The sequence below is a fragment of the Pagrus pagrus genome (assembly GCF_965226575.1).
Source record: "Pagrus pagrus genome assembly, chromosome: 4".
Lineage (NCBI taxonomy): Eukaryota > Metazoa > Chordata > Actinopteri > Spariformes > Sparidae > Pagrus > Pagrus pagrus.
In genome coordinates, this window is record NC_140188.1 from 35,000,054 (window position 1) to 35,027,828 (window position 27,775).

General features: G+C 41.8%; 1 protein-coding gene across 9 annotated transcripts in view; it reads left to right on the forward strand.

Moving 5' to 3' along the window:
- The window catches only part of fat3a (FAT atypical cadherin 3a), a 353,888-nt gene that overhangs the window by 78,873 nt on the left and 247,240 nt on the right, over positions 1–27,775 (forward strand). The window contains exon 2 of one of the 9 annotated variants that reach the window (XM_084350971.1): positions 27,162–27,281. The exons of the other annotated variants lie outside the window; for them this stretch is intronic. The gene's annotated coding sequence lies outside the window, so the exon portion shown is untranslated. The remainder of the gene's footprint in view (positions 1–27,161; positions 27,282–27,775) is intronic. 9 annotated transcript variants of the gene reach the window in all.

Genomic DNA, 27,775 nt, shown 5'->3' on the forward strand with positions numbered 1-27,775 from the left:
GAGCAGGTGGCGCTAAATGGCTCCATAGCGCCCCCTGGAATATTTCAAAATTGAAGCCCTGCCTCCTACATGCACGTACATGAACCAAATTCGGTAGGATTATGTATCATGACCAGACGCACAAAAAACCCTCTTGGACACATACCCTCAGTCCAACAGGAAGTCCGCCATTTTCCTTCAAATTCAATCTTTTGCCATCAATCAGGAAGTCCTGATAACTTCAACATACAATTTCCCATCGGCATCAAATTGCTCACACATGTAGAGGGGCTCGCCCTGAACACGTCTCTGCATCAATACTATGTCATATCTATAGCGCCACCCACTGGACACAGGAAGTCAATGAAGATGTCACTGTTGTGTTTTGTGTGACACGAATCCCATTTAGGTAGGACATTTCCACAGGCAACGGGCAAGCACACAACTGGGCGCACAGGCCTCCGACGGCGCCACAGCCCAACGTACGTGGACTGCGAGGGCCCGTACATCACTGCTCGCAGTTTTAATTATTATTATTATTGTTCCATCCCCAAAATCGCATTTTTCACTGCCTGAACATACCCCAAAACTCGCCAAACTTGGAATATAGATCAGACCTGGCGAAAAATTTTATAATCTATTGTTGTTGTGAATTTTCACCACTAGGTGGCGCTATACTCAAGGAAAGTGCGTTTTGGCTAATAAGTCCCGCATAATTTATCACACATTCAAAAACCTTATATCCCTGCCTTCAGTGAATTGTGCTGAATCCCCTGATATAGGCCACGCCCACTTCCGCCTAACGTTTTTTTTCGCTAGCTCGCCAAATGTCGCAAACCTACTTTTTCGAACTCCTCCCAGGCATTTTCACCGATGTGCACCAAATTTTGCACACAGCATCTGTGGATCCTCCTGACAAAAAGTTATTAAAAGAATTTTGATATACCAAAGAATACTCGAGTTATTAAATTATAACTTCCTGCAGATTTCGCTCCAGACAGGAAGTGTTGCATATCTCCACGTCGGTGTGTCCGAATGACTTCAAACTCAGGATCCTACTTCCACATGAGGCCCTAAGGCTCTGGTCAAAATTTGGGATGATGACCACCAGGTGGCGCTGTTTAAATTCAACTATTTTATATCTCAACATCGGTTGGTCGGATTAACACAAAACTTGGTACACTTGTTGCCAATGCCCTCTTGAGGATACCTGACGAATGTGTTACCGATCTGACACTAGGTGGCGCTCTGGTGGCAGTTTCATCTTAGATTTGGCACTGTGCCAACACCATAACACTTATGGATATGAAACTCATTGGGGTGGTATAGACTGGCCCCTGTAACTCACACACCAAAAATGACCAGCAGGTGGCGCTGTTATCAAGACAAAACCGTTTTTGGCTAATAACGCCCACATAATATGTCGCACAGTTTAAAACCCTATGTCTACATGTTCCCTGAATCCAGATGAATTGATTGATGTAGGCCACGCCCACTTTCGCGCCAGAATTCCATTCGCAAATTCGCTAAATACCGCTAACCTATTTTTTCGAACTCCTCCTAGGCAATTTATCCCATTTCCACAAAACTTTGCACACAGCATCTATGGACCCTCCTGACAAAAAGTTATTAAAAGAATTGTGATAGTCCAAAGAACGCCCAAAATATAAAACAACAATTTCCTGCACATTGTGGCCAAACACACAGTCTTGCCTATCTTGATGAAATACAGTCCAATTAACACTAAACTGTTTGCAATTGTGTTGGATGGCCTGATGAGGGTTTGTACAAAATTTGGTGCGAATCAACCAATAGGTGGCGCTTTTATTGCTAAATGATGAAAGAACAGCTAGTTTGAAGGATTTTTAGCTCCTCTTCTGGGTTTATAATGGGTGTGTATTGCGGGAGCTAGAGTGGGTGACATCATCGCTAGAGTGCAGAGCAGCTGCAAAAACTTTAGAAAAAACTCTCTTCCGCTTGATTTGGGTCCCACAGCTTTTACTTCACATAGACAATATATACATAGAAATGTAGGAAATCTTGTTGGCTTTCATATGATCATCTTATTTCAGATGTGCGACTTAAAGTTTTGGCTGTGGAAGCCCTAGAGCGACAAGAACTCCAGCAACTCCGCCATAAGCCGCAGTGTTAACTTTGAGCCTAAATCTCTGGAGTGGAGCAGACGGTACCGGTTTTGTCTCTCGCTCTTGTGCCCTCATTTTTCACTCTACAGAAATAAAAAACACATCACATGGTTCAGCAATGTCTCCTGTTACTCACTGTATACATATTTTGGCCATAACCATTACACTTTTTTCTAAACCTGCAGGTGTTTGGGAGGTGTTTTCCCATTCATTCTTATGGGGACATTTTCAGCTTTGGTTCTGCTACTGCTCCAGCATATGTGCAGCTACAGAAACTGATGCCTCAGTGGAAGTTGTTGCATGAAGAAGCCCCGACAGCAGCACGTAGCGAAAGCAGCACGCTGCGACAGCACACTGCGACAGCAGCATGCTCCGACACGCGTGGACTGCGAGGGCCCGTTCATCGCTGCTTGCAGCTTTAATTATTAGGGCCCGAGCAGGGAACCTGCAAGGACCCTATTGTAATTGTAATGATTATTATTATTATTCTTATTTTATTCCTTCTTCCAAAATGATCGCATTTTTCACTGCCTGAACATACCCCAAAACTCGCCAAACTTGGAATATAGATCACACCTGGTGAAAAATTTTATAATCTGTTGTCATTGTCAAATTTCGCCACTAGGTGGCGCTATTATGAAGGAAAGTGCGTTTTGGTTAATAACTCACACATACTTTGTCGCACATTCTAAATCCTTATATCCACGCGTTCAGTGAATCCTCCTGAATCTCTGGGTATAGGCCACGCCCATATCCGCCTACCGTTTTTTTTTGCTAGCTCGCAAAATGTCGCAAACCTACTTTTTCGAACTCCTCCCAGGCAATTTCACCAATTTGCACCAAACTTTGCACACAGCATCTGTGGACCCTCCTGACAAAAAGTTATTAAAAGAATTTTAATATTCCAAAGAATACTCAAGTTATTAAATTACAACTTCCTGCAGATTTCGTTCCAAACAGGAAGTGTTGCATATCTCCACATTGGTGTGTCCGAATGACATGAAACTCAGGATATTACTTCCCCATGAGCCCCTAAGGCTCTGTGCAAAATTTCGGGACATCACCACTAGGTGGCGCTCTTTAAATTTAAGTAATTTATATCTCCACATCCGTTTGTTGGATTAACATGAAACTTGGTACACTCATTGCCAGTGCCCTCCAGAGGATACCTGACGAATGTGTTACCGATCCGACACTAGGTGGCGCTCTGGTGGCAGTTTCATCTTAGATTTGGCACTGTGCCAACACCATAACACTTATGGATATGAAACTCATTGGGGTGGTATAGACTGGCCCCTGTAACTCACACACCAAAAATGACCAGCAGGTGGCGCTGTTATCAAGAGAAAAGCGTTTTCCGTGAATAACTCCCACATAATATGTTGCACAGTTCAAAGCCTTATATCTACGTGTTCCCTGAATCCAGATGAAGTGATTGATGTAGGCCACGCCCACGTTCACCCCAAATTTCCATTCGCAAAATCGCGCGAACTGAAAAACCTACTTTTTCGAACTCCTCCCAGGCAATTTCACCGATTTGCACCAAACTTTGCACACAGCATCTGTACATGCTCACGACAAAAACTTATTAAAACAATTTTGATACTCCAATAAACACCCAAAATATAGAATTACAATTTCCTGCAAATTCTGTTCAAACAGACAGTCTTCCATATCTTGACCAAATGCAGTCCCATTAACACACGGACAGTTAAGACATACATACACAATAATCGGGCAATGCGGCCGGGTAACTGGCAGGCCCCGACCGCAGCACACCCCGACACGCGTGGACTGCGAGGGCCCGTTCATCACTGCTTGCAGTTTTAATTATTAGGGCCCGAGCAGGGAACCTGCAAGGACCCTATTGTTTTTGTAGTGATTATTATTATTTTTTTTTTTATTATTTTTAGGCCAAAATGATCGCATTTTTCACTGCCTGAACATACCCCAAAACTCACCAAACTTGGAATATAGATCAGACCTGGCGAAAAATTTTATAATCTATTGTTGTTGTGAAATTTCACCACTAGGTGGCGCTATTATCAAGGAAAGTGCGTTTTGGCTAATAACTCCCACATACTTTGTCGCACATTCAAAATCCTTATATCCACGCCTTCAGTGAATTGTGCTGAATCTCCTGATATAGGCCACGCCCATATCCGCCTACCGTTTTTTTTCGCTAGCTCGCAAAATGTCGCAAACCTACTTTTTCGAACTCCTCCCAGGCAATTTCACCAATTTGCACCAAACTTTGCACACAGCATCTGTGGACCCTTCTGACAAAAAGTTATTAAAAGAATTTTGATATTCCAAAGAATACTCAAGTTATTAAATTACAACTTCCTGCAGATTTCGCTCCAAACAGGAAGTGTTGCATATCTCCACATTGGTTTGTCCGAAGGACATGAAACTCAAGATACTACTTCCCCATGAGCCCCTACGGCTCTGTACTAAATTTTGTCTCATGACCACTAGGTGGCGCTCTTTAAATTGAAGTAATTTATATCTCCACATCCGTTTGTCGGATTAACATGAAACTTGCTACGCTCATTGCCAATGCCCTCCTGAGGATATCTGACGAAGGTCATACCGATCCGACACTAGGTGGCGCTCTGGTGGCAGTTTCATTTTTTTTTTGGCACTGTGCCCACACCATAATACTTATGGATATGAAATTCATAGGGGTGGTATAGACTGGTGCCTGTAACTCACACACCAAAAATGACCGGCAGGTGGCGCTATTTTCAACACAAAACCGTTTTTGGCTAATAACTCCCACATAGCATGGTGCACATTGTTAAACCTTATGTCTACGTGTTCCCTGCATTCATCTGAATTTTGTGATGTAGGCCAACCCCACTTTCGCGACAGAATTCCATTTGCAAATTCCGGAATGTCTCAAACCTACTTTTTTCAACTCCTCCCACCCAATTTCTCCGATTTGCACCAAACTTTGCACACAGCATCTGTGGACCCTCCTGACAAAAAGTTATTAAAATAATAGTGATAGTCCAAACAACGGCCAAAATATGCAACAACAATTTCCTGCACATTGTGGTCAAACCGACAGTCTTCCATATCTTGATGAAATACACTCCCATTAACACTAAAGTTTTTTTTATTGTGTTCCATGGCCCGATGACGGTTTGTGAAAAATTTGGTGCAAATCGCCCAATAGGGGGCGCTTTTATTGCTAAATGACGAAAGAACAGCTTGCCTGCCTTCACTTTTCATTCCTCAGCGGAAGTTGTTGCATGAACAAGCCGCGACAGCAGCATGCCCCGACAGCAGCATGTAGCGACAGCAGCACGCCGCAACATCAGCATGCTCCGACGCGCGTGGACTGCGAGGGCCCGTTCATCGCTGCTTGCAGCTTTAATTAGGGCCCGAGCAGGGAACCTGCAAGGACCCTATTGTAATTGTAATGATTATTATTATTATTTTTATTTTTATTTTGCCCAAATGATCGCATTTTTCACTGCCTGAACATACCCCAAAACTCGCCAAACTTGGAATATATGTCACACCTGGCGAAAAATTTTATAATCTGTTGTCAGTGTTCATTTTCGCCACTAGTTGGCGCTCTTATCAAGGAAAGTGCGTTTTGCCTAATAACTCCCACATACTTTGTCGCACATTCAAAAACCTTATATCCACGCGTTCAGTGAATCCTCCTGAATCTCTGGGTATAGGCCACGCCCATATCCGCCTACCGTTTTTTTTCGCTAGCTCGCAAAATGTCGCAAACCTACTTTTTCGAACTCCTCCCAGGCAATTTCACCAATTTGCACAAAACTTTGCACACAGCATCTGTGGACCCTCCTGACAAAAAGTTATTAAAAGAATTTTGATATACCAAAAAATACTCAAGTTATTAAATTACAAATTCCTGCAGATTTCGCTCAAAAGAGGAAGTTTTGCATATCTCCACATTGGTGTGTCCGAATGACTTCAAACTCAGGATCCTACTTCCCTATGAGGCCCTAAGGCTCTCTTCAAAATTTGGGATGATGACCACCAGGTGGCGCTGTTTAAATTGAACTATTTTATATCTCAACATCGGTTGGTCAGATTATCACAAAACTTGGTACACTTATTCCCAATGCCCTCCTGAGGATAGCTGACAAATGTGTTCCAGATCCGACTCTAGGTGGTGCTCTGGTGGCAGTTTCATTTTTTATTTGCCACTGTGCCCACACCATAACACTTATGGATATGAAACTCATAGGGGTGTTAGAGACTGGCCCCTGTAACTCACACACCAAAAATGACGAGCAGGTGGCGCTAAATGGCTCCATAGCGCCCCCTGGAATATTTCAAAATTGAAGCCCTGCCTCCTACATGCACGTACATGAACCAAAGTCGGTAGGATTATGTATATATCACCAGACGCACAAAAAACCCTCTTGGACACATACCCTCAGTCCAACAGGAAGTCCGCCATTTTCCTTCAAATTCAATCTTTTGCCATCAATCAGGAAGTCCTGATAACTTCAACATACAATTTCCCATCCGCATCAAATTGCTCACACATGTAGAGGGGCTCGCCCTGAACACGTCTCTGCATCAATACTATGTCATATCTATAGCGCCACCCACTGGACACAGGAAATCACTGAAGATGTCACTGTTGTGTTTTGTGTGACACGAATCCCATTTAGGTAGGACATTTCCACAGGCAACGGGCAAGCACACAACTGGGCGCACAGGCCTCCGACGGCGCCACAGCCCAACGTACGTGGACTGCGAGGGCCCGTACATCACTGCTCGCAGTTTTAATTATTCTTATTTTAGTTTTTTTTCTTCCCAAATGATCGCATTTTTCACTGCCTGAACATACCCCAAAACTCGCCAAACTTGGAATATACGTCACACCTGGCGAAAAATTTTATAATCTGTCGTCGTTGTGAATTTTCACCACTAGGTGGCGCTGTTATCAAGGAAAGTGCGTTTTGGCTAATAACTCCCACATACTTTGTCGCACATTCTAAATCCTTATATCCACGCGTTCAGTGAATCCTCCTGAATCTCTGGGTATAGGCCACGCCCATATCCGCCTACCGTTTTTTTTCGCTAGCTCGCAAAATGTCGCAAACCTACTTTTTCGAACTCCTCCCAGGCAGTTCGACCGATTTGCACGAAACTTTGCACACTGCATCTGTGGACCCTCCTGACAAAAAGTTATTAAAAGAATTTTGATATTCCAAAGAATACTCAAGTTATTAAATAACAATTTCCTGCAGATTTCGGTCAAAACAGGAAGTGTTGCATATCTCCACATTGGTGTGTCCGAATGACATGAAACTCAGGATAATACTTCCCCATGAGCCCCTAAGGCTCTGTGCCAAATTTTGGACGACCACCACTAGGTGGCGCTCTTTAAATTGAAGTAATTTATATCTCCACATCCGTTTGTCTGATTGACATGAAACTTGGTACACTTATTGCAAATGCCCTCCTGAGGATGGCTGACGAAGGTCTTACCGCTCCGACACTAGGTGGCGCTCTGGCGGCAGTTTCATTTTGTTTTTGGCACTGTGCCCACACCATAACACTTATGGATATGAAATTCATTGGGGTGGTACACACTGGCCCCTGTAACTCACACACCAAAAATTACCACTAGGTGGCGCTGTTATCAAGACAAAACCGTTTTTCCCTTGACTGCCTTCACTTTTCATTACTCAACGGAAGTTGTTGCATGAACAAGCCCCGACGGCAGCATGCCCCGACACGCGTGGACTGCGAGGGCCCGTACATCACTGCTCGCAGTTTTAATTTAGTTTTAGTTTTCCTTCCTCCCAAATGATTGCATTTTTCACTACCTGAACATATGCGAAAACGCGATTTTATTTGGCAAACATATAAGGCTTGGCGAAAAATTTTATAATCTGTTGTCGTTCTGAATTTGCACCACTAGGTGGCGCTTGATCAAGGAAAGTGCGCTTTGGCTTATAACTCCCACGTACTTTGTCGCACATTCAAAAACCTTATATCCACGCGTTCAGTGAATTCTGCTGAATCTCCTGATATAGGCCACGCCCATATCCGCCTACCGTTTTTTTTAGCTAGCTCGCCAAATGTCGCAAACCTACTTTTTCGAACTCCTCCCAGGCAATTTCACCGATTTGCACCAAACTTTGCACACAGCATCTGTGGACGCTCCTGTTAAAAAGTTATTAAAAGAATTTTGATATTCCAAAGAATACTCAAGTTATTAAATAACAACTTCCTGCAGATTTTGCTCCAAACAGGAAGTGTTGCATATCTCCACATTGGTTTGTCCCAATGATATGAAACTCAGGATACTACTTCCCCATGAGCCCCTAAGACTCTGTGCTAAATTTTGGCCAATGACCACTAGGTGGCGCTCTTTAAATTGGAGTAATTTATATGTCCACATTGGTTTGTCGGATTAACATGAAACTTGGTACACTCATTGCCAATGCCCTCCTGAGGATAGCTGACGAAGGTCTTACCAATCCGACTCTAGGTGGCGCTCTGGTGGCAGTTTCATTTTTTATTTGCCACTGTGCCCACACCATAACACTTATGGATATGAAATTCATAGAGGTGGTATAGACTGGCCCCTGTAACTCACACACCAAAAATCACCAGCAGGTGGCGCTGTTATCAAGCCAAAGGCGTTTTTTGCTAATAACTCCCACAAATTTTGTCGCACAGTTTTAAACCTTATGTCTATGCGTTCCCTGAATCCAGTTGAATTGTGATATGTAGGCCACGCCCACTGTCGCGCTACATTTCCATTCGCAAATTGGCCAAATGTCACAACCCTACTTTTTCCAACTCCTCCAAGGCAATTTCACCAATTGGCACCAAACTTTGCACACAGCATCTGTGGACCCTTATCACAAAAAGTTATCAAAAGAATTTTGATAGTCCAAATAACAGCCAAAATATAGAAAAACAATGTCCTGCACATTGTGGTCAAACAGACAGTTCTTCATATCTCCACCAAATACAGTCCGATTGACACAAAACTTTTTTGTCATCCATGCTAACATGACAGTTTCTGCAAAGTTCGGTGCAAATCGACCATAGGTGGCGCTTTTCTTGCCAAATGACGAAATAACAGCTTGACTGCCTTCACTTTCAATTCCTCAATGGAAGTTGTTGCATCAACAAGCCCCGACAGCAGCATACCCTGCGAGGGCCCGTTCATCACTGCTTGCAGTTTTAATCATTATTATTTTTTTAAATTATTTATTCTTTTAATTATTGACCTATTTTTCTTTCGTTATCTACTTGGATAATAAGACTTGTGGCCTGTATACAAACTTAAGAGCAACATGTATAACTTATTTTTTCTTCAAATAAAAAGTTTAATAACAAAAAAATGATTTATTTGTAAGTGACCTGACATTTAATAGAGCCATTTTTATTTTTTGAGGTGCATTGCTGTGTGAGGGGCTGATAACTGGAGGAATATGGATAAGATTACTGAAGTTAGCTGAACTGGTGAGATCAGAAGTGCATTTCTTAGGCCTAAAGTTTGTGATAACAGGGATAGATGTGATTGTCACAGGACTGCTATAGTGTTTGGAGTGTGGAGTTGCTGACCGTCAACCAGAGTAAGCCATGCAGGAGCGCAGGGTGAGTTCAATGTTCAGGGATAGGAGGCGAGATCCGATGAGATTTGGGTGGAGCCGGTCATTTCAAGTTGTCCACATATGGGATGTCACGGCTGCGGCATTATCCTTTGAGCCAGATGTGGAGTTGTCTGAGTCGGCTAAATTTTACATCACAGAAACAGGGGAGAGCAAAGGGGCCAGGAACTACAGACTGTTTGTTGGAGTCTAGAATGGTGCTTATGAGGGAGATGTAGTCGTCCTTAAGCTTCTCCGATTGCTGCAGTTTAAGGTTGCACGTACCAACATGAGCAACCACAGTGGAGACTGACGGACGTTGAGAGAGCAGCTGTGGGATGACGTCATTGATATCCTGAACGAGCGCACCTGGGTGGCAGGAAGTGCTGCATCTGCTGATCTCCACATGTCGGACCATGGAGGATCCACGGTCCATCCAACACAGTCTCATCAAATCCTGCAGGAAACACTGTCCCAGCACCATTCTCTAATCTGATGGGATTGAATGAAAAGCAGAAGGGCTAATAGTTCTGAGCAGAGAAACATGTTGAATCTTCGCTGAAGTAGGTGGAAGATTCTTTGCTCCATGACTCAATTTTGTTATCTAATGCCATGAATAATACATTCTGGGAGTCTTCCATTCTGCTGTTAAGACTCCACACAAACACTTTCGATGGCAATTTAGGTATTGGAAACTACAAATACATAAACATGTGAGTGACACATACAGAACAACAAATAAGAACACACCCACTCATGTGTTTTTTATGCTATTCTAAAAATAGATCTCTCTGTCTTTACCTCAATATATGTTTCAGTTTCTCCACACACACACACACACACACACACACACACACACACACACACACACACACACACCTGGCATGGAAGTAGAAAGGCAAGATGAATTGGCATACAAACAATTACAGAGTCCCAGTGATTTCTGTCTCTCTAGTGTTCTAACAGCAGTCAGAAAACACCCTACAGACTGGACATATTTATAGGCTTAGATTCTTACACAAGACAAACGCATAACCAACATGCTTGCACTAATAACAGCATGTGTCCTGACAAATATTGGACAAAAGCAGTAGCAATTGTAGTAAAAATCTAAAAAATACCAATAACAAATCAATAACATGTTGCAAGTTACACTATTGGGGAGCTTCCTTGCAGACTCCAAGTCAGCATATAATTAAATCAGTTCAGAGCTCCATCTGTCGCCAGATTAGCCACTTACATTCCAAAATACGTCTCTTCAACATAACATCAACATGGCATACTGACGTGCAACCACATTGCATATGTCACGGAGCTGTCTGATTTCCAGAATTTTCACTGCTACTAAACTAATGTCAGTCAGCTTGTAAGCTCACTACCTGACTGAAGTTCACTTGTGAACTACAGCTAGCAAACTCGAGACCTAATGAGCCCTCTCGCAAAAGCTTTTTAGAGACAGGGGACTTAATTAAAACCGCTTGGTGCCAATAAATCACAATGAACACAAGATAAACATGCCATCATTACTACTGAGCCCCTGAGCACTGCATTCCAGCAAACACAGCTTGAGACTGATCCACTTTCTCAATACATATGTGGTCATTGTATCCCGGGAATTCCACTGGAGGCTTGTGCGTTGTGAAACGGCTCCAGTACGGTTTTGCGCTGTGCTCTGCGTCCGGCAACACCCACTGGCTCCATTTTGAGTGCAGCACTGCCGGACAGCTGGAGTTGCATTACAGAATCATGCGTGGCAGCAGTTATACATGTGTGTTATAAACACAACAACAAGAAGTTTTCCCAACCTAAGGATTAGAAGAAGTGCTTGGATTTGTCTCTTTTTTGAGATTGTTGTGCTGGCGTCAACACGGAGTGTTTTATTATGAAAATTAACCAGATGTTATGTTGTTGTTTTGGTGTGTGACTTCCTGTCTGCTCTGGGCTGAATTCGGCTAATTTCATGCACCGTGCTCCGGCATCTGCCAGAAATGGAAGCCTTGCGTATCTGCTATGGAAGGGTCCAGACTGCTGGAGCTGCAACGGGGTAGATATTCAACGCAGCGGAGCCAGTGGAAGTAACCACATAGACTAGAGTGAAACCTATCAGCTCAGCTGCCATGGCGGAGCGGAGACAGACCGAACACGGATCTGGTGGAATTTAGGGCTAAGCGTGTTCGTTACTCGTCCTGCGGGACCCAATCTGCCCCCATAACCAGTGATGGATTGTAACAAAGTCCATTTACTTAAGTACTGTTCTCAGGTACAGTTTTGTAGTACCTGTACTGTACATTACCATTGCCATTTTCTGCTACATTTGGGAGGAAAATATTGTACTTTTGAGTCCTCTACCTCTTAACTTTAGTTGGTACTTAATTTGCATGCTGCATCAGGTCCCCTTGGAGTTCAGGTAGCCTCCTCAATTGCTGTGTTTACAGGTAATAGAAAAATGGTGAATTTGCTGAGAAACAGGAAGTGCCTAAATAAATCTGCCAATCTATTAAATTTAGATCCCATTCCTCGTCACCCACAAACTGTCGTAAAAAATTGCACAGCTGGTTTTGACTCTCTAAATTTAGCTCTATAAAACATCAGGTCTCTGGCAGGAAAATCTTTTTTAATACATGATTTTATCATCAAACACAATCTTAATTTTATGTTTATAACTGAAACCTGGTTAGACCAAGATAACAGTGCAGCTGTTTACATTGGATCAAGCCCTCCAAACTTCTCTTTCATAAGTGAGACTCAAGTGCATAAAAAAGGAGGAGGTGTTAGTAAGTGTTTGGTGTTAGAGAGTGTTCTGTTCAATGAGTTACTCAAATGCAAGCAAATGTTTTATGGAAATTTTACTTCTTTTGAATATGTGGCTCTTCAGTTAAACTAATCTTCTCGGGCTATATTTCTAAACATCTACAGGCCACCTAAACACTGTACAGATTTTTTTGATGACCTTGTTGAGTTACTGTCTCGCCTGTCCTGACTTTGATTGAGAGATTGAGATTGAGATTGAGAGATTTGAGATTACTCCCCTAAATTAAAAAAAACAAAACCTAAATTTACTGTAATTGCTAACAAGCTTGTCCGATTCAGTCACAAAAACAACAATAATAATGATAACAACAATCATAACAACAACAACAACAACAACAACATAGCAGTGCATAAGAGACCACAAACAATTGGCTAAACTTACATGCTTCATAATGTTACCTTTATATTGGGATTTCTTCTCCTCCTCTTTTCTTCTCTTTCGGTTAGCGCACCCGAGGGCTTTGATGGCTGTTTCATCTCGCAAAATAAAAAAACATAACCCGTCTGTCACTTGACGTGACACCTATCTGACCCTCTGAGGTGCGCAGCCAATGACCACACGTCACGTGACTCAGCACCACAAGTGAGAAACATGTAATTGTTTATCTGTTTCTTTATTTTGTTAATATTTATTATTTTCAAGACAGAACATGAAGGGAGGGCGCCAATGGGCATCGAAAATTATTATTGTTTTTTTTTTTCTCCGTTGAGAGTGACTGGCGGCGCCCCTCCAGCAGATGGCGCTCTAGGTGACCGCCTATATCGCCTAGAGCCGGCCCTGTTAACATCCATGTTGTCAAACCTGAGTACAGAGGGACTAAAGAACTGTGTTGTGTCCTTGATAACTTTGGACTCACTCAGCATGTGACACAGCCCAAACAGGGGCCACATCCTAGACTTGGTTATCTCCAAGGGTCTGAACATTTCTAAGGTTCTGGTATCTGATGTTGCTCTCTCTGATTATTACTGTGTTTTTTATTTGAGAGTGATATATCTGTGTCACATATGTTCAAACTGAGGTTGTCTCAAAGTGCTACATCACTGAAAACACCAGTGACATATTCATTCAGGCTTTCTCTTCCCCACCTCCCCTCTCCAGGTTCTCTGTCAAGCATTTGTAATTTTGAACTGAAATTATAAGTTCGAAAATTACAAATGTAATTGATGTCATTGATAACATTTTATGTCCTCCATGTTATGTCCATTTCCCTTGGGTATCAAACATGGTATTAAATGTAGCGCTTTCTAAGTATCCTTGCTTTAAGATACAGCACTAAGGGTTCTTTCACTTTATTATGGCTCATACTATTAACTGGACTGCTGCTTTAATTGTTATGACCTGTAACCCAGCTTACCTGACGAACTCCTCAGATACAATGAACTGAATATGACACCGGATGTTAGTGTTTTTACACGTCGCACCTCTGCTTTTAAACAACCTTTTTTAAGCTTTTAAACACTATTTATTAGTTTTTAACCACTATTTATTAACTTGACACAAAGACAATCATGAATTAAAATGAAATAATTATTTATTCACACACTCAAAATATTTATGTAATGGTAAAATAAGGTTACTTAATAAACACAAATGGTACTCTCTTTTAGAGTATTAATAACCCAAGTTAAAGTATTTCAGGAAAATCAAATAGCTGCCCTTTAATCTCAGTATTAAGTAAGAAACCAAAAATCAGGCAAGTGCCCTTTAAACCTCACCAAGGCAATGTTATCACACTCTGATTGGTCCGTCGCTGCGTTCTACGGTCTGTTATTTCTGTATAATGACCGTCGTCAAGTATAACAGACCGTTGCTAGGGACGGCGCTCTGCTCCGCCCTGGCAATAGCAACATAAGCAAGACAGCACCGCTGTCCAACTCCTCTCTCAGGCCGGCTTTAAAGTGAAAGTGAACGTGAAAACTTTACCGAGCAATCCTTGTCACTGCTGAATCATTGTGGGTGATTATTTATTATTTATTACACGGCTCTATTGAATGCTGCTCTCTCAGGCCGGCCTTGAAAGTGAAAGTGAAAGGGAAAACTTAACCGAGCAATCCTTGTCGCTGCTGAATCGTTGTGGGTGATTATTTCGCGTCGGGTAACGTAAACTGCACAGAATCTCTCCAATAATACTCAACCCTGAATACCTGGAACATAAAATATAACGTTTCAAATTTAGTGTGGGCCCACATAAAAATATTAATACAACAGCCGGCAAAGAAAATAACAAAACCCCCGTTGCAGGCCTGTTTGTGGATGAGTTGTGAGGTTTTGTGAAACGTTGGCGACACTGTGTCCGATGCCGTGCTCACTCACCCACGCTGAACCACCAGTCTTTCAGTCTCTGTACCTGCAGCCGATGACGCAGGAAAAAGTCCCGACCTCGTCCGAGACTCACTGAAGCCGCTCGTTAACCGTCTCGTTGCCGCGACGACGTCTGTTGAGGGAGAAACGGCAGGTCTCCCTAAACCACCACAGCTCACACGAGTTGGTCCGATCCCGCTGCGCACTGTCTTTGACTCTGTCCGAGCGTCACAGTCCCTCCATGAAGCACTCGCACAAGATTAGCATTTGTGCTATCCCTTAGAGAGTTGCACAGTAACTCCGTAGCTCACAGTCTTTCGACAAAACGTATATCAATTAACTCTTCACTTGACGTAAGAGTAAGATTACACTCTCTCATTACAAAGACACACTAACTTAGCGAACTTAGCTGCAGACTAATAGCTATGGTGAGGAAAAAAACACACAGCGGCCATGCTTCAGGGCACACCTCGATCTTCTCCCTTCTCTTGTCCCGCCCACTGCCCAATCCCTACTGAGGAAACCTGACGTCTATACTCACTGACCAATAGCAGCAGGGCTCACAATTACCAACACAAACAAGATAGATTGATATTCCTCTAGTTCAGGGGTGTCAAACTCATTTTCACCGAGGGCCACATCAGCATAATGGTTGCCCTCAAAGGGCCAGATGTAACTGTAAAACAGTATAAATGTAACTAAATGTAACCAAATATAATGTATAATAAATGTAACTATACGGTAACATATTGTTAAATAACTTTCTGTATTTATTACTTATTGAAGTTACAAATATTACATATGCATTTGCATAGATGAAAACAAAAATGTGTTTGCTTGTTGCTCTGTTACTATAACAATAATCCTTTTAATTTGTCAGGTTAAGAAACCCACATTACTCCACTGGTCAACGATCAAACTATTCAAGTAAATAAAGAAAAATATTATCAAAACACAAGTTATGACATTAACTTTGTTTAAAATATTTTTGACACAGTTGAGAGGGTCAGAATAACATACAACCAACAATAGTGAGCTGCTTAGAACATGTGTGACAGATGTAGCATTTTGCAGAAGTAAACATTAGTCTGCATAAACACATAAACCTGTAAACAACAAATACATTGCTACACATAAAGTAGTATATGTAACTAGAAAAATTGTATTTCCTGCGAAAATACAGTGTGAATGCTGACGGCTGAAGTGATTTTGCAAAATCTGCTGAATGTGCTGGAAAACACTTGCCTAATGCATAAAAAAATGCATAAAACTATGAGAATGGTCAAGAATTTGCAGAAAAAGCAGATTTTTTCAAAAGCTGAAAAGTAAGAAAGGCTGAAAAGTAATAGGTTGAAAGAGCCTAAAAAGCTGAACAGTTTGATAGTTGAACGGTTTCTATAGCTGAACATAAAGCTGAATGTTTTGATAGTTGAACAGTTTCTCTAGCTGAACATGAAGCTGAATATTTTAGTGAAAAAATTTTGGTTTTAGTTTTGAAAAAGCTGAATATTTGAAAAAGTTGAAAAGTTAAAAAGCTGAAAAGCACAAGGCTGAAAGAGCTTAAAAAGCTGAACATTTTGATAGTTGAACGGTTTCTATAGCTGAACGTATGCTGAAGTAGTAGCAGAGCGAAATTTGAAAAAATCCCCATAAGGATGAATGGGGAAAATTTGGCAGAAAAAGCTGAATATTTCCAAAAGTATGAAAGATAGAAAAAAGAAAAATAGAAGCAAGACTGTCCTTAAAAAGCTGAACATTTTGATAGTTGAATGGTTTCTGTAGCACAAAATTTGTAGGAGTAGTAGCGAGCCAAAAAACGTACGAAGAAGAATAAAAAGTTTAATAAATTCCAGAAGAACAATAGTGTGAATGCTTTGAAGCATTCACACTAATAAACTGAAAATAACAAAATAAGGGTTGTCTCAGTTCACAACTACGAGTTGAAAATGATGAGGAAATACTGCCTGTCCTTGAACACACCAAGTGGATCCCCTCTCCACCATCCTCATCCATTGATCATGTTCTGAAAACAACAAACACAAAACAAAATGCAAGCACAATCATTAAATTGCACTCAGTTTAACTATTCTTATTATTGGTTGAAATACATTTTATTACAGTATATTTTAATTAGGTTTTTAAAAATGCTTACCTATGTGTTTTCTGGCCGGATGTCTGACACCGTTTTCCTTTGGCCAGTGTGTCAATGTCTGGTTTTAGCTCTTGTGCTGTGGCAATCCGTAAAACAGCGTGGAGGTTGTCATCAGTGATGCGTGATCTGTGCTTGGTTTTGTTTAGATTCATTATTGAAAACATCTGTTCGCACAGATAGGTGCTCCCAAACATAGACAGAACACGGGCAGCATGAAGTCGAAGCTGTGGCATCACACCAGGGGGCAGTAGACGGTAAAAGTCCTCGATTGCAGCATCCTGGAACTTTGCTCTCAGACCACTGTCGCTTTGAAGCTCGATTAACTCCAGCTGAAGGTGATGGGGCACACTGCTGACATCGGTGGTGAAAGGACTGGCAAAGATGGCAAAGCCCGAGTGCTGTGCTCTGAAGTCAGAGAAGCGCCGATCAAACTCATTCATTAACCGGCTCAGTTTGGTAGCCAACCTGTCACATGAAAAAACACCGGGAACTGAGGCCGAGATGCTCTGACAAACAGAAAAGTGGGCAAGATTGTCCTGTTCCACTTGGCACTTCCATAGGTCAAGTTTACGCTGGAAACATGTGATCATGTCGGACATCCGCGTGATGACTTGTTTGCGTCCCTGCAGCTTCTGATTCAGTTGGGCAAGATGCTCAGTTATGTCACATAACATAGCAAAATCACACAGCCAATTTGGATCTGACAGTTCAGACAAGGGTTTTCCTTTACTCTGCATGAAAACAGCAATGTCTTCCCTAAGCTCAAACAATCGTTTGAGGATTTTGCTCCTACTCAGCCACCTCACTTCTGTATGGTACGGCACGTCTCCGTGCTCCGAGCCCATCTCCTGCAAGAACAGCTGGAACTGGCGGTGATTCAGGCCACGCGCCCGAATGAAGTTCACTGTTTTCATGACCGTGGTCATTATATTATCCATCCCCAGCACCTTTCCACACAAAGCTTCTTGGTGGATAATGCAATGATACGTTATCAGAGGCGTGTGACAGTTACTTTTTTGCATTTGCTCCTTCATTAATCCAACCAAGCCCGTTTTTCCTCCACACATTGCAGGTGCACCATCTGTAGTTAGTCCCACCAATTTTTCCCAGGGCAATCCAGTTTTACTTACGGACTTCTCCACCGCTTCATAAATGTCCCGTCCCGTTGTGGTGCCATGCATGGCAGCTACATCCAAGAGCTCCTCGGTGACAGAGAGGTCGGACTTCACGCCTCTAATAAAAATGGATAGCTGTGCCGTATCCGTGTTGTCTGTGCTTTCATCAACAGCTAATGAAAAAGCTGTGTAACTGCGTGACTCTTCGGCCAGCTGTGTTGACAGGTTTCCTGCTAGCTCCTTGACACGGTCCGCAATGGTGTTTCTTGACAAACTGACATTTTTAAAAGTCTGTATCTGGTCGGGGCACACCTGCTCACACACCTTCAGCATGCACTGCTTCAAAAAGGCACCCTCTGAAAAAGACTTTGAAGCGCGGGCAATTTCTTCAGCCACAATAAAGCTAGCTTTCACTGCCACATCGTTTTTGGTTGTGACTTTTGTGAACACATTCTGTTGCGCTCGCAATTTGCCTTTTAATTCTTTGACAATTTGTTGTTTTTCTTGAAGGCTAACTTTGGCATACTTGGCTCCGTGTTTGGTGTCAAAATGCCGACGTAGATTGTACTCTTTGACGACCGACACCGCCTCATAACACAAAAGACATACCGGTTTTTCTCCTTGAAGCACAAACATATATTCGCCTTCCCATCTTTCATGAAACAGCCTTCCATCTGCATCAATCTTTTGCTTCTTGGACATTTTGGGCTCATTTGTGGATATTTCTCAATCTGCTCAATCTCACTTGTCGCATTAATTAAACACTGATGTGGATACACTGCGATCTAGTGGCTGGATGCCATCACTTCGCGGGTAACATAATCGCCATGCATTGTGGGAAATGTAGTTTATGGTCAATACACTATTTAAAGCAACATAGACCTATTTTAAGACACCTTTTTTTTAAGACCAATTAAGCACTCGCGGGCCACATAAAATGACGTGGCGGGCCACATCTGGCCCGCGGGCCTTGAGATTGACACAAGTGCTCTAGTTGAAGGAACTACTTTTCACACAAACTATGACATGGTTTAAGTTTTAAAGGAACATTACAAACTAGTTTAATGCTGGGATTTATTCCCATGCTACATAAATATCAATATTTTCCAAGGTATTATATTGAAGTTAGAAATTACAGTATTGTGATAACACTAGTGTAGATGGAGTAGAACATGCTTCTCACACCAAAATACTCAAAAAGCTTAAAGGATAACTACCGTTTTTTACAATCTGGACCTTATTTCCAGCAAAATATATGGTCATGTACTCACCCAGATAACTTTGGTGTCATTCGGCATCGTTCGGACGAAATTAGATCCAGTGTAGCGCCGACATATCCATATAATGCGAGTAACGGGGCATCGACACACAGCCTCTATATAACGCATTATCTACCACGAAACTAGTTCATTTCACCAATATTTTGTTACGATATGCTAGTGCTATTCCCCTCTGAGTCCGGGCTCGTCTGTTGTCAACATCCGGGGTCTGTAGGTTGCCCTACTACCTCTGACCTGGAAGATGTCGTCTCTGAGCTGCGCGCGCACCCGCGACAGCCCAGCTTCTTTACCTGTAGCTGCTACTGCTAGTTTGACCCCGGATGTTGATAACGGACGGGCCCGGACTCAGAGGGGAATAGCACTAGCATATCGTAACAAAATATTGGTGAAATGAACTAGTTTCGTGGCAGATAATGCGTTATATAGAGGCTGTGTGTTGATGCCCCGTTACTCGCATTATATGGATATATCGGCGCTACGCTGGATCTAATTTCGTCCGAACGACTTCAAATGACACCAAAGTTATCTGGGTGAGTAAATGACCATATAGTTTGCTAGAAATAAGGTCCAGGTTGTAAAAAACGGTAGTTATCCTTTAAGCTAACATGCTGGAACCTAATATCTGCACATGGACAATATGATGCATTTGGTTAGTAGTTACTGTAGGGATTTTTTTTCCACCACCACCCTTACCTGAATGAAATATCTCCACAAACAAAAGGGAGTGATGCAACATTTGGTTCAAACGCTCATGGACCCAACATGATGTATTCTCATGTACAATATTTGGTCCATGAATACTCATCTCAGTTTGTCCAAATAATGCAAACTAATGACATTACCATCCACAGTAGGCTACTGTTTGTTTAGAGCTAAATAGCAACATATAGCAAGCTAAGATTATAAAGATTGATGACATGATAAACATAAGCCTGCTAAAATTCATCATGTTAATCTTTCTCAATCTTTGTTCTTGCCTGCTCGGTCCTTGTGGACTCCGGGAATGTCATTAGACATAGCACCAGTCAAATCCAGGAAGTGTTGTTTGCTCTACCAATTTACTCAGAGATACTTTGGGAGCTGATTTGTGTGAACTTGATCATAAAGAAGTGGTGATATTGGAAGATGAGCAATTAATATTTTTTTCCGATATTGTGATCCAAATTAAGTTGAGATTTTTAAATGCTAAATGTAGTATATTTATGTATAGTGCTTTTCTAGTCATAGCGATGACTCAAAGCCCTCTACAATGCAAGTCAGCATTCACCCATTCACACAGACATTCATATACTGGTGGCAGAGGCTACCGTGAAAGGCCTCCTGCTCATTCCATACCAATGGTAGAGCCACCAGGATCAGTATTTTTGCAATTACACATGTAGGACACTTCCACATGTAGACCGAAGGGTCCAGGAATCTAACCACTGACCCTCAGGTTGGTGGATGACCACTCTACCTCCTGAGCAACAGCGGCCAAATTTCAGAGGCTAGAAATTAGATTTTGAGCACGTTATCCATTTATCAAAATAGTTCCTTCGATAAAATTTACTACAACGTCTTCATAGTTGTGAAGACCTGCTAGCTAGAGAAGAACAGCCAGTCATCTGAGGAACTTGCAGCCAGGATAACTGGCTGGTCAACTTCCATGGTCATCCCAGAGGTAGAACAATCTTATCTTGTTTAAAAGACCTATGATAATTTACTTGCGTCACTGATGTCTTCATAGAGTTTTAAACATAAGATATTATTCCTGAATGATCCTGAATATTAGAAGCCGTTTGAATACAAACTTTCTGCACTATAAATGTACATAGACCTACATTCATTTCTTGGAGACCCTAATCAACACTTGCCGAACCTTAACCCTTACCCATCCCTTACCCTGACCCCAGATCAGCTGGGGGTCAGGGTAAGGGATGGGTAAAGGAAAACAGTTTTTGTCACCAGTTGTACAAGCCATTCTTAATTAACTGGTATGCAATTTGTCCCTAAAAGCCTACGTCAGGAACACACACACACATACACATGCACGCACACACAGACACGGGTTAGTAGCTCCAACTGCCTTCCTGCTTTTCAGGAACTGACACATTAAAAAAACACATCAAACGTAATGTTAGGTGGTCTCTTTTTTTTTTCCTTTTCTACTTTTTTCTGATTGGGCTCAATACGTACTTCTCTTAACCCTACAATCCAGTTTCAATTGATGCATTGTGTACCCCCTACTCTCCATTTATCTGGAAAGCATAAAACACCATAACGGTATAAGGTTATTGACATTTGAAAGGCCGATAATAATGATTATCCCACTGTATATTTTTTTGCCACTGAAAATGTCAGAGCAGAAACTCCTGATTGACTCTGTGCACAAAACCTGGACATGTCATGTTTTAAATGAATAAAAGTTCATAGTTTGGCTCAGGTCCTAAATGCGGTTGTTGGTGCTGTACTCTTAGGGTGCTTTCACACCAACAGCAGTTGGTGTGCACTAAACAGTCCATTCGAACCAAAAGCTATTAGTTCAGCTCATTTTCGTCGGTGTGAAAGCATCAATCGCACTCGGGTGCGCACTAAATCAAGTGGACCGAGACCTCCAAAAAGGGGTGGTCTCGGTCCGCTTGATTACGCAGCAAATGCCGAATGCCCCTTGGTGCGGTCCCTCTGGTGAGAACGCGAACCTGGACCAACTCAGGTATAAACCTCATTGGACATGACTCACACATCTGACCCAGATGTTGAGGATGGTGAGTCATTTTTCCCGCTTTTTCTTATTATTATTAAAGCAAAATAACACAATTTATGTCCATCAATGAATAGGTTATAGGCTAAAGCTTAATATGCGTGCTGCGTGGATATCGTTATGATGCAGCTGCTACTAACATAATTAGGCTGTGTAATTTTTATCTGACTGTGATCCTCATAAAAGTGATATTTTACAAATCATCATGAAATAAACTAACAATATTTGTTAAAGTAAGTCATTTGGTGATTCCTAAGCCACTCAGTTAAACCAAGTTTGCTCTGCACTGCTCCGCTTGTGAGGCTGCGAGTGTGACTGCACAGCCCTTAATCACATCGCGATTAAAAATCGGTCTGTAGTTGTTTACTTTTGCCACCTCTGCATACCACATAGGCAATCCACTGGATTGTAAGGTCAGAATCAGAAGAACATGCTTGCGCTTTTTTTATCATAGTGCGCTGTGTTGATCAGCTTTGTTGTGTTATACCAGCGAACAGCTGATGAACACACACGTGTACATGTTTTAACCTATAAATTTAGTAATCAAAATACATAAAAAAATGTTTTCATAAAGCAAAAGACTGCAAGTAGTCAATATCAGTCAGATGACGAAATGTCATTCAGACCAATTTTGGTCCGTTTGCATGTGTGAACGCGGACCACACCGCAGTCTGTATGCTACAATGTAACAATTTTACTGCCTGGTGCGGACCAAATAATCGAACTAGCGGTGTGAAAGTGCCCTCAGTTACTTGTTTCTAGTGTGTAGGTCAGGTGAAATGAAGCCCCTTGGCCCTCGCACACAGAGTGACTGACAGGACAATACTGTACATGCCCAGCTTGTTACATTATGTGACACATATAAAAATATGTAACGATTTGCTCTTGCAGAGCTGTTCAGCTTTGCTAATGAGAAGATGCAAGGCTGTGAACATTTTATTTCCTCACTTGGGGAAAAAAGTGCGCTCTGGCAACACTACACCTATGTACATAACATCTGTCACAAGCCTAAATTAACCAAGCTCAGAACAAATTTTGTCATCATGCCTTGAAAGCTTCAGAAATGTATTTATAGTCTGAATCTGGTGATATGAGTTTCATATTCTGAAAGTCAAGACTTATTTAAAATCAAACAAAAACCCAGAATGACCAAAGATCAAGATGTTGATCTAGAAATGTGCAGTTGCGACATCCATCTGATTTTGATAGAGCACGTCACAAACATAAACTACTGTGACTGACTGAATCAATATGAGATGTTCTTTTAACGTTATATTTCCCTTGGTGCACAGAACAGCTTTGGTGCAAATAAATTCAACCAGGATGTAGCTAGCTACTACAGCCAGCCCACTTTCAGGAGCCAGCCTATCACACCTTAGCAAGAAAGCACAAAGCCTATCCTTTTAGCTATATTGGTTTAGGGAGGCCTAAACGTTTTATTAGCCTTTTATCCTCCTCCTCCAACACTTCCTCCTCCTCATCTTCCTCCCCATGTTTCACCTTCCTGTCTTGTTTTCATTGTCCGAGACTTCTGGGGACGCCTGGATGGACATGATGCAGATAACGTTACATGACGAGCCCAAATCGAACAACTAAACCGCAACTGCCCCATACGCACGCACGCACGCACGCACGCACGCACGCACGCACGCACACACACACACACACACACACACACACACACACACACACACACACAAGCCTTAAATGGGTCATAGTTTTCTGAGCAGAACAAATGAGTTCCAGTATGGCCATAAGCAGAGGCAAGGGTGGTCTGGGCGAAGCTGGAGCTGTCACTCTTATAGAATATACAGCTATGCAGGGACACAGGTGACACACATGCACACACACTCATGCATATGTCTGAAGTATACAAAATCTTAAAAAAGGTCCAGGTTGATTGGATTGAGTTTCGTATAATGTGAGGTGAAGCAGGGAAACACACATCTGTTTTAATGCTTGCATTTCATATGCACACACATACACACACACACACACACACACATACACACACCCTCAAGCTGTCCCACTGCCTTTCTTTGCGCTACTGAAGTAAATAGGGTGTCGAAGTCCGTCTTATGCAATTATTTCTGGTTCTCTGCAATACACCCACTCTGAAGTGTGTGTGTGTGTGTGCGTGTGTGTGTGAAAGAGAGAGAGAGAAAGAGAGAGATATGTTGCATTCGAGCAGCACCCACGGCTCCGATGAGAAATGAATTATTTTTGCAGCATTGAAACATGCTATGTGTTAATCATCTCATGCACACATACTGTGGTACATACAATATTGTTTAGAGGGGGCTGCAAAGCATGAATATCTATGTATGAGGCTGAGCCAGATATTCTCTCTCCCTCTCTCTCTCTTTCTCTCTCTCTCTTCCCTTCCCTCCCTCTCTGGAAAATCAAACTTGGAATTGCCAGCAGACTTCCTGAACGTTCTCAGTCAATTATTGTGAAATGGACCATTTGTTTATTCAGTTATGAAAATGAAGTCAGTTTGTTTAATTAGTTTGTTTAGGCATATAAGATCAGTCAATAAAAATCTTTCTCTTCTGATGAAAGTTTTTTCCCCACAACTACAAAGTTCACCTTTAATGAGTAGGCCAACTTTTACTTTTGTAGTACTTTTACTTAAAAGAAGGACTTAATTGCTGCAAAGATGGTCCTTGCATAAAAGTAGAAAGACACAAATATTTTTTTAATTGGTGCTAAATAACCAGAGAAAACAGAGAAAGGAGGCTGTGTTATTCCCAAGCTGGTATCAAACAACATGGTGTTACAGCTAATCAGGCTACTACACTATGTTTCTGAAAACATTTTAGGAGAAAAATAGACTATGAACAGGACAGTGGTTCATGTTTGCTCATCACCGCCTTGTTTTAAAGTTTGGTCAAGTTTTTAGCCTCCGTTTTCACAGTACATAAACAGAATAGCGGCGACTTCAGGTTCAGGATCTTTATCTGTTTTAGCTAAGTACTACACAAAAAAATGTTTCTCACTGCATTTTAGGGGATGAATAGGCAGTGTACAGTAGTTACTAATTCTTGGTGTATATTTTATTAGCACTGCCAAGTTCACAGAGAGCAAGCGCATGGTGGCTCTCCCTCTCAAGATCCGTCTATGGTCTTTGTTTCTGGGATACAACAGCCCAACAGCAGCCAGTGAAACACTCTGGTGGACTTTTACCGACATGAAATTGGGTGGCTCTGGTATGGAGCCAGATCAAGGCCAAAAGGTTTGTTAATTTGAATTTGTCACAAAGCAATTCTACAGTTTAGTATTGCTATTTTTTTAAATTGTCATCTAATTTTAAACAATCAAAGGTTGGAATAGTAGTACCAGCAAGAGCTTCAATCTGCTTTCACCCCTACACCTTAACCATTTTTTTTAGTGTAAATAACAGTCCTACTCTTACTTTTATTGTCATTTGTACAAAATGTCCACTAACTAAATACAATGATGCTGTCCTATCATGTACTGAACGAACATGATATGGGCAGACTACAGATGTACTCAATATAGCCCTGCAACATACAACATTTAGTGTAGAACCACAATTTATTATTATTATACTGATTATTATATTTTTGTTGCTATTTTTACATGAATGAATTTGAAAAAGAAATGTGACTTTAGGGCCATTTAGTAAATCCTGCAGAATCTCATTCAAGATCATTGCATTATTTGGATTTATTTATACATAGCCTTTTTTAAATACACAGGCTTACAGATTCTAAAGGACATAGCGTAGCCAACCAGTTTCAGCACCGTGGTACTTACTGGTTACTAGTCCTATAGTGACAGGTGATTTTGAACGTCAAGTCAGGGTTTTGAGATGAAAAGTTTGGAAAGTCTACCTGTATTCCCGGACGCATTTCATTTGGCACTGAAAAGGAAACTTGTAAAACTCATCAATATGCATTAAATAGTGGGTAAATACCAACTTGTCTGTCACTCGGGTCGCTTTGTAAGCTCAAGCTAATTTTAACCGAACACATAGCCATAGCCTATAATTAATTAAACATCAATCTTACTGCTTCTTACCACACTACTCCTCCAAATCAACGCCACTTACTACTTGAGGATCATGATGGCCAAACAGCTGGTTGATTTTTTTTTTTTAATGTTTTTATTTGGAAGCCTGAGCCTTTAATGCCTGCTTCCTTTTCTCTCGAAGCTTTTCAGCTCCTCCTTTAGTTTTTGACATTTCCATCTGATCTCGCAAGCCTTTCTTCGTAACTTTTGGGAAGAAAAAAACATTGCAAGTGAAGTGCAAAACAATGAAACTAAATAAATGGTGGATAACCTAAGCCTATAAGTAATTTTTTTATTTGTAATTCCTATTGGGTATAAATAGATAAAAAAATAGGTTGTAACTCAAAACCAACCGTAATAATGAAGTACAACCATGACTTCGAGTTAAATACGTTGATGTAGGTAAAACTTTTAACCTTCTTAGTTGATGATAATGTGCGATGGGCACATAAGGCCGGTGGAGAGGAACGTCCAGCCCGTGCAAGTAACAATGTCTGACCGGCCCAACAATGTGGCGGCCCTCCGGGATTTGTCCTCATATGCCAGATGGCCAGTACACCACTGCACCTCAATTTGTTGAATGTTTGCATCGAAACCCTTTTACTGCCCTCACTCTGTGTAACATTAGACCTTTTCACACAGAGACTCTGCATTATCTGTGCAGCGAAGGCTCGCCAATTCTCCGCATTTGTTTGTTCACACAGAACCAAGCAGCTCCGGCGTAAAGATGCACCAGTGTGTCAATTCATACAGCAAGCCGGCACTGTGGATCCAAAAGAGGCGTGACTATACACATCGTGATGTTGACGTCTGTGTTTTTTTCAACGTGTTTCCCCACTGTCCACCTGTTAATCTAAACATGTACCCGTTGACTGTTCATAATCATATGGATACTGTTATAATGTGTTGTGTGTTACGTTTTCCGCTCTGAATTACATAATTACATAATCTCCATCAGTAAACAGGATGCTGTCGGACTCTTTCACTTGTCAGGGGATGCTGATTTCTGGGAGAAAGTTCACTGAAGTCTTGGTCGGGAGGGCTGATTGTCGCGGTGATACTTTTCAAGACAGTAACTACAACAATACAATTGTGGAAGGAGACAAACGCATGGTGAGTCACAGTTTTTTGCCGGGGACAGATACTGTTTTTGGGGCAGAAATGTGAGGAAGAGTCGGTCGGACAGACAGGAGCACAGGCACTTTTCCACGTATAAATGCGATATATTTTTTCCTCATACAAGTTGCCAAAGACACTACCAGTTACTACGTCACTGTTGTTTGGTCATGTAATGTTGCTTTGTGGGTCCTTTCTCTTTTTTTTGATGAGTGAAGGATCTGTTTAGCTGTCAGACTGGGAACACCATCAGATCGACCCGCCTCCGGCTTATACATTCATGATTCAAGACGCCAGCTCACCTCTGCTGCAGCTCTGATACTACCGCTGGAGACGAATCAGAGCCGCAGCCAAACTTCCTCCCTCTCTGCATCTGAAACTTTCACACAGAGGATGATGCGGAGAATTGGCGCATGATTCCCGCACTCAAAGGGCAGTTTGAATGGGGCTAGTGTGGGGGGCTTGGAGACCTGTTAGGATGGTCATTCCCC